We start from the raw sequence: 14,336 nt of genomic DNA, 5'->3' as shown, positions 1-14,336 counted from the left end.
CAGAGAAATCCGTCCGTGTTCGACATTTGTTATCGAATCGACTTAAAGCCAGATCGTCACATTGGCCGCCCTTCTCTCTCAAACGGTTGTACTTATCGACTGCAAAGCTATGTCGCGTGCTGCGGTATGCGGAGACACTAAAAGCACCATAGTAGAACACAGATGAAGCTTCTAAGTTGATGTAATAGTCTGTAAGAAGTAGTACAATTCAAGTTTTAGGTATTGATTATTGACTTTTTAGCTGGCTTTGGTGCCTTGGACATGAGCTAGGACGTTAAGATTCTGCATGAAAGGAGGACTAGCAGCCGAGTTGCACGGGAGAATATGAAAAGTGTTCATATGTAGTAAAAACCAGAGAAATCCGTCCGTGTTCGACATTTGTTATCGAATCGACTTAAAGCCAGATCGTAACATTGGCCGCTCTTCTCTCTGAAACGGTTGTACTTATCGTCTGCAAAGCTATGTCGAGTGCTGCGGCATGCGGAGACACTAAAAGCACCATAGTAGAACACAGATGAAGCTTCTAAGTTGATGTAATAGCCAGTAAGAAGTAGTACAATTCAAGTTTTAAGTATCGATTGTTGACTTTTTACCCTTCTTTGGTGCCTTGGGCATGAGCTAGGAACTTAAGATTTTGCATGATAGGAGGTCTAGCAGCCGCGTTGGACGTGAGAATGTGAAAAGTGTTCATATGTAGTAAAAACCTGAGAAATCCGTCCGTTTTCGTCATTTGTTGTCGAATCGACTTAAAGCCAGATCGTCACATTGGCCGCTCTTCTGTTTGAAACGGTGGTACTTATCGTCTGCAAAGCTACGTGTCGTGCTGCGGTATGCGGAGACACTAAAAGCACCATAGTAGAACACAGATGAAGCTTCTAAGTTGAAATAATATATAGTAAGATGTAGTACAAATCACGTCTTAGGTATCGATTATTGACTTTTTACCATTCTTTGGTGCCTTGAACATGAGCTAGGACCCTAAAATTCTGCATGAACGGAGGACTAGCTGCCGAGTAGCACGGGAGAATGTGAAAAGTGTTCATATGTAGTAAAAACCTTAGAAATCCGTTCGTTATCGTCATTGTTATCGAATCGACTTAAAGCCAGATCGGCACATTAGCCGCTCTACACTCTGAAACGGTTGTACTTATCGACTTCAAAGCTATGTCGCGTGCTCCGAGATGCGGAGACACTAAAAGCACCATAGTAGAACACAGATGAAGCTTCTAAGTTGATGTAATAGCCAGTAAGAAGTAGTACAATTCAAGTTTTAGGTATCGATTATTCACTTTTTAGCTGGCTTTGGTGCCTTGGACATGAGCTAGGACTTTAAGATTGTGCATGAAAGGATTACTAGCAGCCGAGTTGCAAGGGAGAATGTGAAATGTGTTCATTTGTAGTAAAAACCTGAGAAATCCGTCCGTTTCCGCCATTTGTTATCGAATCGACTTAAAGCCAGATCGTCACATTGGCCGCTCTTCTCTCTGAAACGGTTGTACTTATCGACTGCAAAGCTATGTCGCGTGCTGCGGTATGCGGAGACACTAAAATCACCATTGTAGAACACAGATGAAGCTTCTAAGATGATGTAATAGCCAGTAAGGTGTAGTACAATTCAAGTCTTAGGTATCGATTATTGACTTTTTACCATTCTTTGGTCTCTTGGACATGAGCTAGGACCTTAAAATTCAGCATGAATGGAGGACTAGCAGCCGAGTTGCACGGGAGAATGTGAAAAGTGTTCATATGTAGTAAAAACCAGAGAAATCCGTCCGTGTTCGACATTTGTTATCGAATCGACTTAAAGCCAAATCGTCACATTGGCCGCTCTTCTCTCTGAAACGGTTGTACTTATCGTCTGCAAAGCTATGTCACGTGCTGCGGTATGTGGAGACACTAAAAGGACCATAGTAGAACACAGATGAAGCTTCTAAGTTGATGTAATAGCCAGTAAGAAGTAGTGTAATTCAAGTTTTAGGTATAGATTATTGATTTTTAGCTGGCTTTGGTGCCTTGGACATGAGCTAGGACCTCAAGATTCTGCATGAACGGAGGACTAGCAGCCGAGTTGCATGGGAGAATGTGAAAAGTGTTCATATGTAGTAAAAACCTAAGAAATCCGTCCGTTTTCGTCATTTGTTATCGAATCGACGTAAAGCCAGATCGTCACATTGGCCGCTCTGCTCTCGGAAACGGTTGTACTTATCGTCTGCAAAGCTATGTCGTGTGTTGCCGTAGGCGGAAACAGGAAAAGCACCATAGTAGAACACAGATGAAGCTTCTAAGTTGATGTAATAGCCAGTAAGAAGTAGTACAATTCAAGTTTTAGGTATCGATTATAGACTTTTTAGCTGTCTTTGGTGCCTTGGACATGAGCTAGGGCCTTAAGATTTTGCATGAGAGGAGGAATAGCAGCCGAGTTACGAGGGAGAAAGTGAAAAGTGTTCATATGTAGTAAAAATCTGAGAAATCCGTCCGTTTTCGTCATTTGTTATCGAATCGACGTAAAGCCAGATCGTCACATTGGCCACTCTTCTCTCTGAAACGGTTGTACTTATCGTCTGCAAAGCTATGTCGCGTGCTGCGGTATGTGGAGACACTAAAGGCACTATAGAAGAACAATGATGAAGGTTCTAAGTTGGTGCAATAGCCAGTAAGAAGTATTACAATTCAAGTTTTAGGTATCGATTATTGACTTTTTAGCTGGCTTCGGTGCCTTGGACATGAGCTAGGACCTTAAGATACTGCATGAAAGGAGGACGAGCAGCCGAGTTGCACTGGAGAATGTGGAAAGTGTTCATATGTAGTAAAAACCAGAGAAATCCGTTCGTTTTGGTCATTTGTTATCGAATCGACTTAAAGCCATATCGTCACATTGGCCGCTCTTCTCTCTGAAACGGTTCAACTTATCGTCTGCAAAGCTATGTCGCGTGCTGCGGTATGTGGAGACACTAAAAGCACCATAGTAGAACACAGATGAAGCTTCAAAGATGATGTAATAGTCAGTAAGAAGTTGTACAATTCAAGTTTTAAGTATCGATTATTGACTTTTTAGCTGACTTTGGTGCCTTGGATATGAGTTAGGACCTTAAGAATCTGCATGAAAGGAGGTCTAGCAGCCGAGTTGTACGGGAGAATTTGAAAAGTGTTCATATGTAGTAAAAACCTGAGAAATCCGTCTGTTTTCGTCATTTGTTATCGAATCGAATTAAAGCCAGATCGTCACATTGGCCGCTCTTCTCTCTGAAACGGTTGTACTTATCTTCTGCAAAGCTATGTCACGTGCTGCGGTATGTGGAGACACTAAAAGCACCATAGTAGAACACAGGTGAAGCTTCTAAGTTGATGTAATAGCCAGTAAGAAGTAGTACAATTCAAGTTTTAGGTATCGATTATTCACTTTTTAGCTGGCTTTGGTGCCTTGGACATGAGCTAGGACTTTAAGATTGTGCATGAAAGGAGGACTAGCAGCCGAGTTGCAAGGGAGAATGTGAAATGTGTTCATATGTAGTAAAAACCTGAGAAATCCGTCCGTTTTCGTCATTTGTTATCGAATCGACTTAAAGCCAGATCGTCACATTGGCCGCTCTTCTCTCTGAAACGGTTGTACTTATCGTCTGCAAAGCTATGTTGCGTGCTGCGGTATACGGAGACACTAAAAGCATCATAGTAGAACACAGATGAAGCTTCTAATTGATGTAATAGCCAGTAAGAAGTACTACAATTAAAGTTTTAGGTATCGATTATTGACTTTTTAGCTGCCCTTGGTTCCTTGGACATGAGCTAGGACCTTAAGATTCTGCATGGAAGGAGGACTAGCAGCCGAGTTGCACGGGAGAATGTAAAAAGTGTTCATATGTAGTAAAAACCTGAGAAATCCGTCCGTTATCGTCATTTGTTATCGAATCCACTTAAAGCAAGATCGTCACATTAGCCGCTCTTCTCTCTGAAACGGTTGTACTTATCGACTGCAAAGCTATGTCGCGTGCTGCGGTATGCGGAGACACTAAAAGCACCATAGTAGAACACAGATGAAGCTTCTAAGATGATGTAATAGTCAGTAAGAAGTAGTACAATTCAAGTTTTAAGTATCGATTATTGACTTTTTAGCTGACTTTGGTGCCTTGGACATGAGTTAGGACCTTAAGATTCTGCATGACCGGAGGTCTAGCAGCCGAGTTGTACGGGAGAATGTGAAAAGTGTTCATATGTAGTAAAAACCAGAGAAATACGTCCGTTTTCGTCATTTGTTATCGAATCGACTTAAAGCCAGATCGTCACATTAGCCGCAATTCTCTCTGAAACGGTTGTACTTACCGACTGCAAAGCTATGTCGCGTGCTGCGGTATGCGGAGACACTAAAATCACCATTGTAGAACACACATGAAGCTTCTAAGATGATGTAATAGCCAGTAAGATGTAGTGCAATTCAAGTCTTAGGTATCGATTATTGACTTTTTACCATTCTTTGGTGGCTTGGACATGAGCTAGGACCTTAAAATTCTGCATGAATGGAGGACTAGCAGCGGAGTTGCACGGGAGAATGTGAAAAGTGTTCATATGTATTAAAAACCAGAGAAATCCGTCCGTGTTCGACATTTGTTATCGAATCGACTTAAAGCCAAATCGTCACATTGGCCGCTCTTCTCTCTGAAACGGTTGTACTTATCGTCTGCAAAGCTATGTCACGTGCTGCGGTATGTGGAGACACTAAAAGGGCCATAGTAGAACACAGATGAAACTTCTAAGTTGATGTAATAGCCAGTAAGAAGTAGTGTAATTCAAGTTTTAGGTATAGATTATCGATTTTTAGCTGGATTTGGTGCCTTGGACATGAGCTAGGACCTCAAAATTCTGCATGAACGGAGGACTAGCAGCCGAGTTGCACGGGAGAATGTGAAAAGTGTTCATATGTAGTAAAAACCTGAGAAATCCGTCCGTTTTCGTCATTTGTTATCGAATCGACGTAAAGCCAGATCGTCACATTGGCCGCTCTTCTCTCTGAAAGGGTTGTACTTATCGTCTGCGAAGCTATGCCACATGCTGCGGTATGTGGAGACACTAAAAGCGCCATAGTAGAACACAGATGAAGCTTCTAAGTTGATGTAATAGCCAGTAAGAAGTAGTGCAATTCAAGTTTTAGGTATCGATTATTGACTTTTTACCTGGCTTTGGTGCCTTGGACATGAGCTAGGACCTTAAGATTCTGCATGAAAGATGGATTAACAGCCGAGTTGCACGGGAGAATGTGAAGTGTGTTCATATGTAGTAAAAACCTGAGAAATCCGTTCGTTTTGGTCATTTGTTATACAATAGACTTAAAGCCAGATCGTCACATTGGCCGCTCTTCTCTCTGAAACGGTTGTACTTATCGACTGCAAAGCTATGTCGCGTGCTGCGGTATGCGGAGACACTAAAAGCACCATAGCAGAACACAGATGAAGCTTCTAAGTTGATGTAATAGCCAGTAAGAAGTAGTACAATTCAAGTTTTAGGTATCGATTATTGACTTTTTAGCTGGCTTTGGTGACTTGGACATGAGCTAGGACCTTAAGACTCTGCATTAAAGGAGGACTAGCTGCTGAGATGCACGGGAGAATGTGAAAAGTGTTCATATGTAGTAAAAACCTGAGAAATCCGTCCGTTTTCGTCATTTGTTATCGAATCGACTTAAAGCCAGATCGTCACATTGGCCGCTCTTCTCTCTGAAACGGTTGTACTTATCGTCTGCAAAGCTATGTTGCGTGCTGCGGTATACGGAGACACTAAAAGCATCATAGTAGAACACAGATGAAGCTTCTAATTGATGTAATAGCCAGTAAGAAGTACTACAATTCAAGTTTTAGGTATCGATTATTGACTTTTTAGCTGCCCTTGGTTCCTTGGACATGAGCTAGGACCTTAAGATTCTGCATGGAAGGAGGACTAGCAGCCGAGTTGCACGGGAGAATGTAAAAAGTGTTCATATGTAGTAAAAACCTGAGAAATCCGTCCGTTATCGTCATTTGTTATCGAATCGACTTAAAGCAAGATCGTCACATTAGCCGCTCTTCTCTCTGAAACGGTTGTACTTATCGACTGCAAAGGTATGTCGCGTGCTGCGGTATGCGGAGACACTAAAAGCACCATAGTAGAACACAGATGAAGCTTCTAAGATGATGTAATAGTCAGTAAGAAGTAGTACAATTCAAGTTTTAAGTATCGATTATTGACTTTTTAGCTGACTTTGGTGCCTTGGACATGAGTTAGGACCTTAAGATTCTGCATGACCGGAGGTCTAGCAGCCGAGTTGTACGGGAGAATGTGAAAAGTGTTCATATGTAGTAAAAACCAGAGAAATCCGTCCGTTTTCGTCATTTGTTATCGAATCGACTTAAAGCCAGATCGTCACATTAGCCGCAATTCTCTCTGAAACGGTTGTACTTATCGACTGCAAAGCTATGTCGCGTGCTGCGGTATGCGGAGACACTAAAATCACCATTGTAGAACACAGATGAAGCTTCTAAGATGATGTAATAGCCAGTAAGATGTAGTACAATTCAAGTCTTAGGTATCGATTATTGACTTTTTACCATTCTTTGTTGGCTTGGACATGAGCTAGTACCTTAAAATTCTGCATGAATGGAGGACTAGCAGCCGAGTTGCACGGGAGAATGTGAAAAGTGTTCATATGTAGTAGAAACCAGAGAAATCCGTCCGTGTTCGACATTTGTTATCGAATCGACTTAAAGCCAAATCGTCACATTGGCCGCTCTTCTCTCTGAAACGGTTGTACTTATCGTCTGCAAAGCTATGTCACGTGCTGCGGTATGTGGAGACACTAAAAGGGCCATAGTAGAACACAGATGAAACTTCTAAGTTGATGTAATAGCCAGTAAGAAGTAGTGTAATTCAAGTTTTAGGTATAGATTATCGATTTTAAGCTGGATTTGGTGCCTTGGACATGAGCTAGGACCTCAAAATTCTGCATGAACGGAGGACTAGCAGCCGAGTTGCACGGGAGAATGTGAAAAGTGTTCATATGTAGTAAAAACCTGAGAAATCCGTCCGTTTTCGTCATTTGTTAACGAATCGACGTAAAGCCAGATCGTCACATTAGCCGCTCTTCTCTCTGAAACGGCTGTACTTATCGTCTACAAATCTATGTCGCGTGCTGCGGTATGCGGAGACACTAAAAGGACCATAGTAGAACACAGATGAAGCTTCTAAGTTGATGTAATAGCCAGTAAGAAGTAGTACAATTCAAGTTTTAGGTATTGATTATTTACTTTTTAGCTGTCTTTGGTGCCTTGGACATGAGCTAGGGCCTTAAGATTTTGCATGAGAGGAGGAATAGCAGCCGAGTTGCGAGGGAGAAAGTGAAAAGTGTTCATATGTAGTAAAAATCTGAGAAATCCGTCCGTTTTTGTCATTTGTTATCGAATCGACGTAAAGCCAGATCGTCACATTGGCCACTCTTCTCTCTGAAACGGTTGTACTTATCGTCTGCAAAGCTATGTCGCGTGCTGCGGTATGTGGAGACACTAAAGGCACTATAGAAGAACACAGATGAAGGTTCTAAGTTGGTGTAATAGCCAGTAAGATGTATTACAATTCAAGTTTTAGGTATCGATTATTGACTTTTTAGCTGGCTTCGGTGCCTTGGACATGAGCTAGGACCTTAAGATACTGCATGAAAGGAGGACTAGCAGCCGAGTTGCACTGGAGAATGTGAAAAGTGTTCATATGTAGTAAAAACCAGAGAAATCCGTTCGTTTTCGTCATTTGTTATCGAATCGACTTCAAGCCAGATCGTCACATTGGCCGCTCTTCTCTTTGAAACGGTTGTACTTATCGTCTGCAAAGCTATGTCGCGTGCTGCGGTATACGGAGACACTAAAAGCATCATAGTAGAACACAGATGAAGCTTCTAATTGATGTAATAGCCAGTAAGAAGTAGTACATTTCAAGTTTTAGGTATCGATTATTGACTTTTTAGCTGCCCTTGGTTCCTTGGACATGAGCTAGGACCTTAAGATTCTGCATGGAAGGAGGACTAGCAGCCGAGTTACAAGGGAGAATGTAAAAAGTGTTCATATGTAGTAAAAACCTGAGAAATCCGTCCGTTATCGTCATTTGTTATCGAATCGACTTAAAGCCATATCGTCACATTGGCCGCTCTTCTCTCTGAAACGGTTAAACTTATCGTCTGCAAAGCTATGTCGCGTGCTGCGGTATGTGGAGACACTAAAAGCACCATAGTAGAACACAGATGAAGCTTCTAAGATGATGTAATAGTCAGTAAGAAGTAGTACAATTCAAGTTTTAAGTATCGATTATTGACTTTTTAGCTGACTTTGGTGCCTTGGATATGAGTTAGGACCTTAAGAATCTGCATGAAAGGAGGTCTAGCAGCCGAGTTGTACGGGAGAATTTGAAAAGTGTTCATATGTAGTAAAAACCTGAGAAATCCGTTCGTTATCGTCATTTGTTATCGAATCGACTTAAAGCCAGATCGTCACATTAGCCGCTCTTCTCTCTGAAACGGTTGTACTTATCGACTGCAAAGCTATGTCGCGTGCTGCGGTATGCGGAGACACTAAAAGCACCATAGTAGAACACAGATGAAGCTTCTAAGATGATGTAATAGTCAGTAAGAAGTAGTACAATTCAAGTTTTAAGTATCGATTATTGACTTTTTAGCTGACTTTGGTGCCTTGGATATGAGTTAGGACCTTAAGATTCTGCATGAAAGGAGGTCTAGCAGCCGAGTTGTACGGGAAAATTTGAAAAGTGTTCATATGTAGTAAAAACCTGAGAAATCCGTCCGTTTTCGTCATTTGTTATCGAATCGACTTAAAGCCAGATCGTCACATTGGCCGCTCTTCTCTCTGAAACGGTTGTACTTATCTTCTGCAAAGCTATGTCGAGTGCTGCTGTATGCGAAGACACTAAAAGCACCATAGTAAAACACAGATGAAGCTTCCAAGTTGATGTAATAGCCAGTAAGAAGTAGTACAATTCAAGTTTTAAGTATCGATTGTTGACTTCTTACCCTTCTTTGGTGCCTTGGGCATGAGCTAGGAACTTAAGATTTTGCAAAAAAGGAGGTCTAGCAGCCGCGTTGCACGTGAGAATGTGAAAAGTGTTCATATAGAGAAAAACCTGAGAAATCGGTCCGTTTTCGTCATTTGTTGTCGAATCGACTTAAAGCCAGATCGTCACATTGGCCGCTCTTCTCTCTGAAACGGTTGTACTTATCGTCTGCAAAGCTATGTCGCGTGCTGCGGTATGCGGAGACAATAAAAGCATCATAGTAGAACACAGATGAAGCTTCTAAGTTGATGTAATAGCCAGTGAGAAGTAGTACAATTCAAGTTTTAGGTATCGATTATTGACTTTTTAGCTGCCCTTGGTGCCTTGGACATGAGCTAGGACCTTAAGATTCTGCATGAAAGGAGGACTAGCAGCCGAGTTGCACGGGAGAATGTAAAAAGTGTTCATATGTAGTAAAAACCTGAGAAATCCGTTCGTTATCGTCATTTGTTATCGAATCGACTTACAGCCAGATCGTCACATTAGCCGCTCTTCTCTCTGAAACGGTTGTACTTATCGACTGCAAAGCTATGTCGCGTGCTGCGGTATGCGGAGACACTAACAGCACCATAGTAAAACAAAGATGAAGCTTCTAAGATGATGTAATAGTCAGTAAGAAGTAGTACAATTCAAGTTTTAAGTATCGATTATTGACTTTTTAGCTGACTTTGGTGCCTTGGATATGAGTTAGGACCTTAAGATTCTGCATGAAAGGAGGTCTAGCAGCCGAGTTGTACGGGAGAATTTGAAAAGTGTTCATATGTAGTAAAAACCTGAGAAATCCGTCCGTTATCGTCATTTGTTATCGAATCGACTTAAAGCAAGATCGTCACATTAGCCGCTCTTCTCTCTGAAACGGTTGTACTTATCGACTGCAAAGGTATGTCGCGTGCTGCGGTATGCGGAGACACTAAAAGCACCATAGTAGAACACAGATGAAGCTTCTAAGATGATGTAATAGTCAGTAAGAAGTAGTACAATTCAAGTTTTAAGTATCGATTATTGACTTTTTAGCTGACTTTGGTGCCTTGGACATGAGTTAGGACCTTAAGATTCTGCATGACCGGAGGTCTAGCAGCCGAGTTGTACGGGAGAATGTGAAAAGTGTTCATATGTAGTAAAAACCAGAGAAATCCGTCCGTTTTCGTCATTTGTTATCGAATCGACTTAAAGCCAGATCGTCACATTAGCCGCAATTCTCTCTGAAACGGTTGTACTTATCGACTGCAAAGCTATGTCGCGTGCTGCGGTATGCGGAGACACTAAAATCACCATTGTAGAACACAGATGAAGCTTCTAAGATGATGTAATAGCCAGTAAGATGTAGTACAATTCAAGTCTTAGGTATCGATTATTGACTTTTTACCATTCTTTGGTGGCTTGGACATGAGCTAGGACCTTAAAATTGTGCATGAATGGAGGACTAGCAGCCGAGTTGCACGGGAGAATGTGAAAAGTGTTCATATGTAGTAGAAACCAGAGAAATCCGTCCGTGTTCGACATTTGTTATCGAATCGACTTAAAGCCAAATCGTCACATTGGCCGCTCTTCTCTCTGAAACGGTTGTACTTATCGTCTGCAAAGCTATGTCACGTGCTGCGGTATGTGGAGACACTAAAAGGGCCATAGTAGAACACAGATGAAACTTCTAATTTGATGTAATAGCCAGTAAGAAGTAGTGTAATTCAAGTTTTAGGTATAGATTATCGATTTTTAGCTGGATTTGGTGCCTTGGACATGAGCTAGGACCTCAAAATTCTGCATGAACGGAGGACTAGCAGCCGAGTTGCACGGGAGAATGTGAAAAGTGTTCATATGTAGTAAAAACCTGAGAAATCCGTCCGTTTTCGTCATTTGTTATCGAATCGACGTAAAGCCAGATCGTCACATTGGCCGCTCTTCTCTCTGAAAGGGTTGTACTTATCGTCTGCGAAGCTATGCCACATGCTGCGGTATGTGGAGACACTAAAAGCGCCATAGTAGAACACAGATGAAGCTTCTAAGTTGATGTAATAGCCAGTAAGAAGTAGTGCAATTCAAGTTTTAGGTATCGATTATTGACTTTTTAGCTGGCTTTGGTGCCTTGGACATGAGCTAGGACCTTAAGATTCTGCATGAAAGATGGATTAACAGCCGAGTTGCACGGGAGAGTGTGAAGTGTGTTCATATGTAGTAAAAACCTGAGAAATCCGTTCGTTTTGGTCATTTGTTATCGAATAGACTTAAAGCCAGATCGTCACATTGGCCGCTCTTCTCTCTGAAACGGTTGTACTTATCGACTGCAAAGCTATGTCGCGTGCTGCGGTATGCGGAGACACTAAAAGCACCATAGCAGAACAAAGATGAAGCTTCTAAGTTGATGTAATAGCCAGTAAGAAGTAGTACAATTCAAGTTTTAGGTATCGATTATTGACTTTTTAGCTGGCTTTGGTGCCTTGGACATGAGCTAGGACCTTAAGATTCTACATTAAAGGAGGACTAGCTGCCGAGATGCACGGGAGAATGTGAAAAGTGTTCATATGTAGTAAAAACCTGAGAAATCCGTCCGTTTTCGTCATTTGTTAACGAATCGACGTAAAGCCAGATCGTCACATTAGCCGCTCTTCTCTCTGAAACGGCTGTACTTATCGTCTACAAATCTATGTCGCGTGCTGCGGTATGCGGAGACACTAAAAGGACCATAGTAGAACACAGATGAAGCTTCTAAGTTGATGTAATAGCCAGTAAGAAGTAGTACAATTCAAGTTTTAGGTATCGATTATTTACTTTTTAGCTGTCTTTGGTGCCTTGGACATGAGCTAGGGCCTTAAGATTTTGCATGAGAGGAGGAATAGCAGCCGAGTTGCGAGGGAGAAAGTGAAAAGTGTTCATATGTAGTAAAAATCTGAGAAATCCGTCCGTTTTCGTCATTTGTTATCGAATCGACGTAAAGCCAGATCGTCACATTGGCCACTCTTCTCTCTGAAACGGTTGTACTTATCGTCTGCAAAGCTATGTCGCGTGCTGCGGTATGTGGAGACACTAAAGGCACTATAGAAGAACACAGATGAAGGTTCTAAGTTGGTGTAATAGCCAGTAAGATGTATTACAATTCAAGTTTTAGGTATCGATTATTGACTTTTTAGCTGGCTTCGGTGCCTTGGACATGAGCTAGGACCTTAAGATACTGCATGAAAGGAGGACTAGCAGCCGAGTTGCACTGGAGAATGTGAAAAGTGTTCATATGTAGTAAAAACCAGAGAAATCCGTTCGTTTTCGTCATTTGTTATCGAATCGACTTCAAGCCAGATCGTCACATTGGCCGCTCTTCTCTCTGAAACGGTTGTACTTATCGTCTGCAAAGCTATGTCGCGTGCTGCGGTATACGGAGACACTAAAAGCATCATAGTAGAACACAGATGAAGCTTCTAATTGATGTAATAGCCAGTAAGAAGTAGTACAATTCAAGTTTTAGGTATCGATTATTGACTTTTTAGCTGCCCTTGTTTCCTTGGACATGAGCTAGGACCTTAAGATTCTGCATGGAAGGAGGACTAGCAGCCGAGTTACACGGGAGAATGTAAAAAGTGTTCATATGTAGTAAAAACCTGAGAAATCCGTCCGTTATCGTCATTTGTTATCGAATCGACTTAAAGCCATATCGTCACATTGGCCGCTCTTCTCTCTGAAACGGTTCAACTTATCGTCTGCAAAGCTATGTCGCGTGCTGCGGTATGTGGAGACACTAAAAGCACCATAGTAGAACACAGATGAAGCTTCTAAGATGATGTAATAGTCAGTAAGAAGTAGTACAATTCAAGTTTTAAGTATCGATTATTGACTTTTTAGCTGACTTTGGTGCCTTGGATATGAGTTAGGACCTTAAGAATCTGCATGAAAGGAGGTCTAGCAGCCGAGTTGTACGGGAGAATTTGAAAAGTGTTCATATGTAGTAAAAACCTGAGAAATCCGTTCGTTATCGTCATTTGTTATCGAATCGACTTAAAGCCAGATCGTCACATTAGCCGCTCTTCTCCCTGAAACGGTTGTACTTATCGACTGCAAAGCTATGTCGCGTGCTGCGGTATGCGGAGACACTAACAGCACCATAGTAGAACACAGATGAAGCTTCTAAGATGATGTAATAGTCAGTAAGAAGTAGTACAATTCAAGTTTTAAGTATCGATTATTGACTTTTTAGCTGACTTTGGTGCCTTGGATATGAGTTAGGACCTTAAGATTCTGCATGAAAGGAGGTCTAGCAGCCGAGTTGTACGGGAAAATTTGAAAAGTGTTCATATGTAGTAAAAACCTGAGAAATCCGTCCGTTTTCGTCATTTGTTATCGAATCGACTTAAAGCCAGATCGTCACATTGGCCGCTCTTCTCTCTGAAACGGTTGTACTTATCTTCTGCAAAGCTATGTCGAGTGCTGCTGTATGCGAAGACACTAAAAGCACCATAGTAAAACACAGATGAAGCTTCCAAGTTGATGTAATAGCCAGTAAGAAGTAGTACAATTCAAGTTTTAAGTATCGATTGTTGACTTCTTACCCTTCTTTGGTGCCTTGGGCATGAGCTAGGAACTTAAGATTTTGCAAAAAAGGAGGTCTAGCAGCCGCGTTGCACGTGAGAATGTGAAAAGTGTTCATATAGAGAAAAACCTGAGAAATCGGTCCGTTTTCGTCATTTGTTGTCGAATCGACTTAAAGCCAGATCGTCACATTGGCCGCTCTTCTCTCTGAAACGGTTGTACTTATCGTCTGCAAAGCTATGTCGCGTGCTGCGGTATGCGGAGACAATAAAAGCATCATAGTAGAACACAGATGAAGCTTCTAAGTTGATGTAATAGCCAGTAAGAAGTAGTACAATTCAAGTTTTAGGTATCGATTATTGACTTTTTAGCTGCCTTTGGTGCCTTGGACATGAGCTAGGACCTTAAGATTCTGCATGAAAGGAGGACTAGCAGCCGAGTTGCACGGGAGAATGTAAAAAGTGTTCATATGTAGTAAAAACCTGAGAAATCCGTTCGTTATCGTCATTTGTTATCGAATCGACTTACAGCCAGATCGTCACATTAGCCGCTCTTCTCTCTGAAACGGTTGTACTTATCGACTGCAAAGCTATGTCGCGTGCTGCGGTATGCGGAGACACTAACAGCACCATAGTAAAACAAAGATGAAGCTTCTAAGATGATGTAATAGTCAGTAAGAAGTAGTACAATTCAAGTTTTAAGAATCGATTATTGACTTTTTAGCTGACTTTGGTGCCTTGGATATGAGT

The sequence above is a fragment of the Schistocerca gregaria genome, unplaced genomic scaffold (assembly GCF_023897955.1).
Source record: "Schistocerca gregaria isolate iqSchGreg1 unplaced genomic scaffold, iqSchGreg1.2 ptg000047l, whole genome shotgun sequence".
NCBI lineage: Eukaryota > Metazoa > Arthropoda > Insecta > Orthoptera > Acrididae > Schistocerca > Schistocerca gregaria.
The sequence above is the reverse complement of the archived record's forward strand: the minus strand, read 5'-3'. Positions refer to the sequence as shown.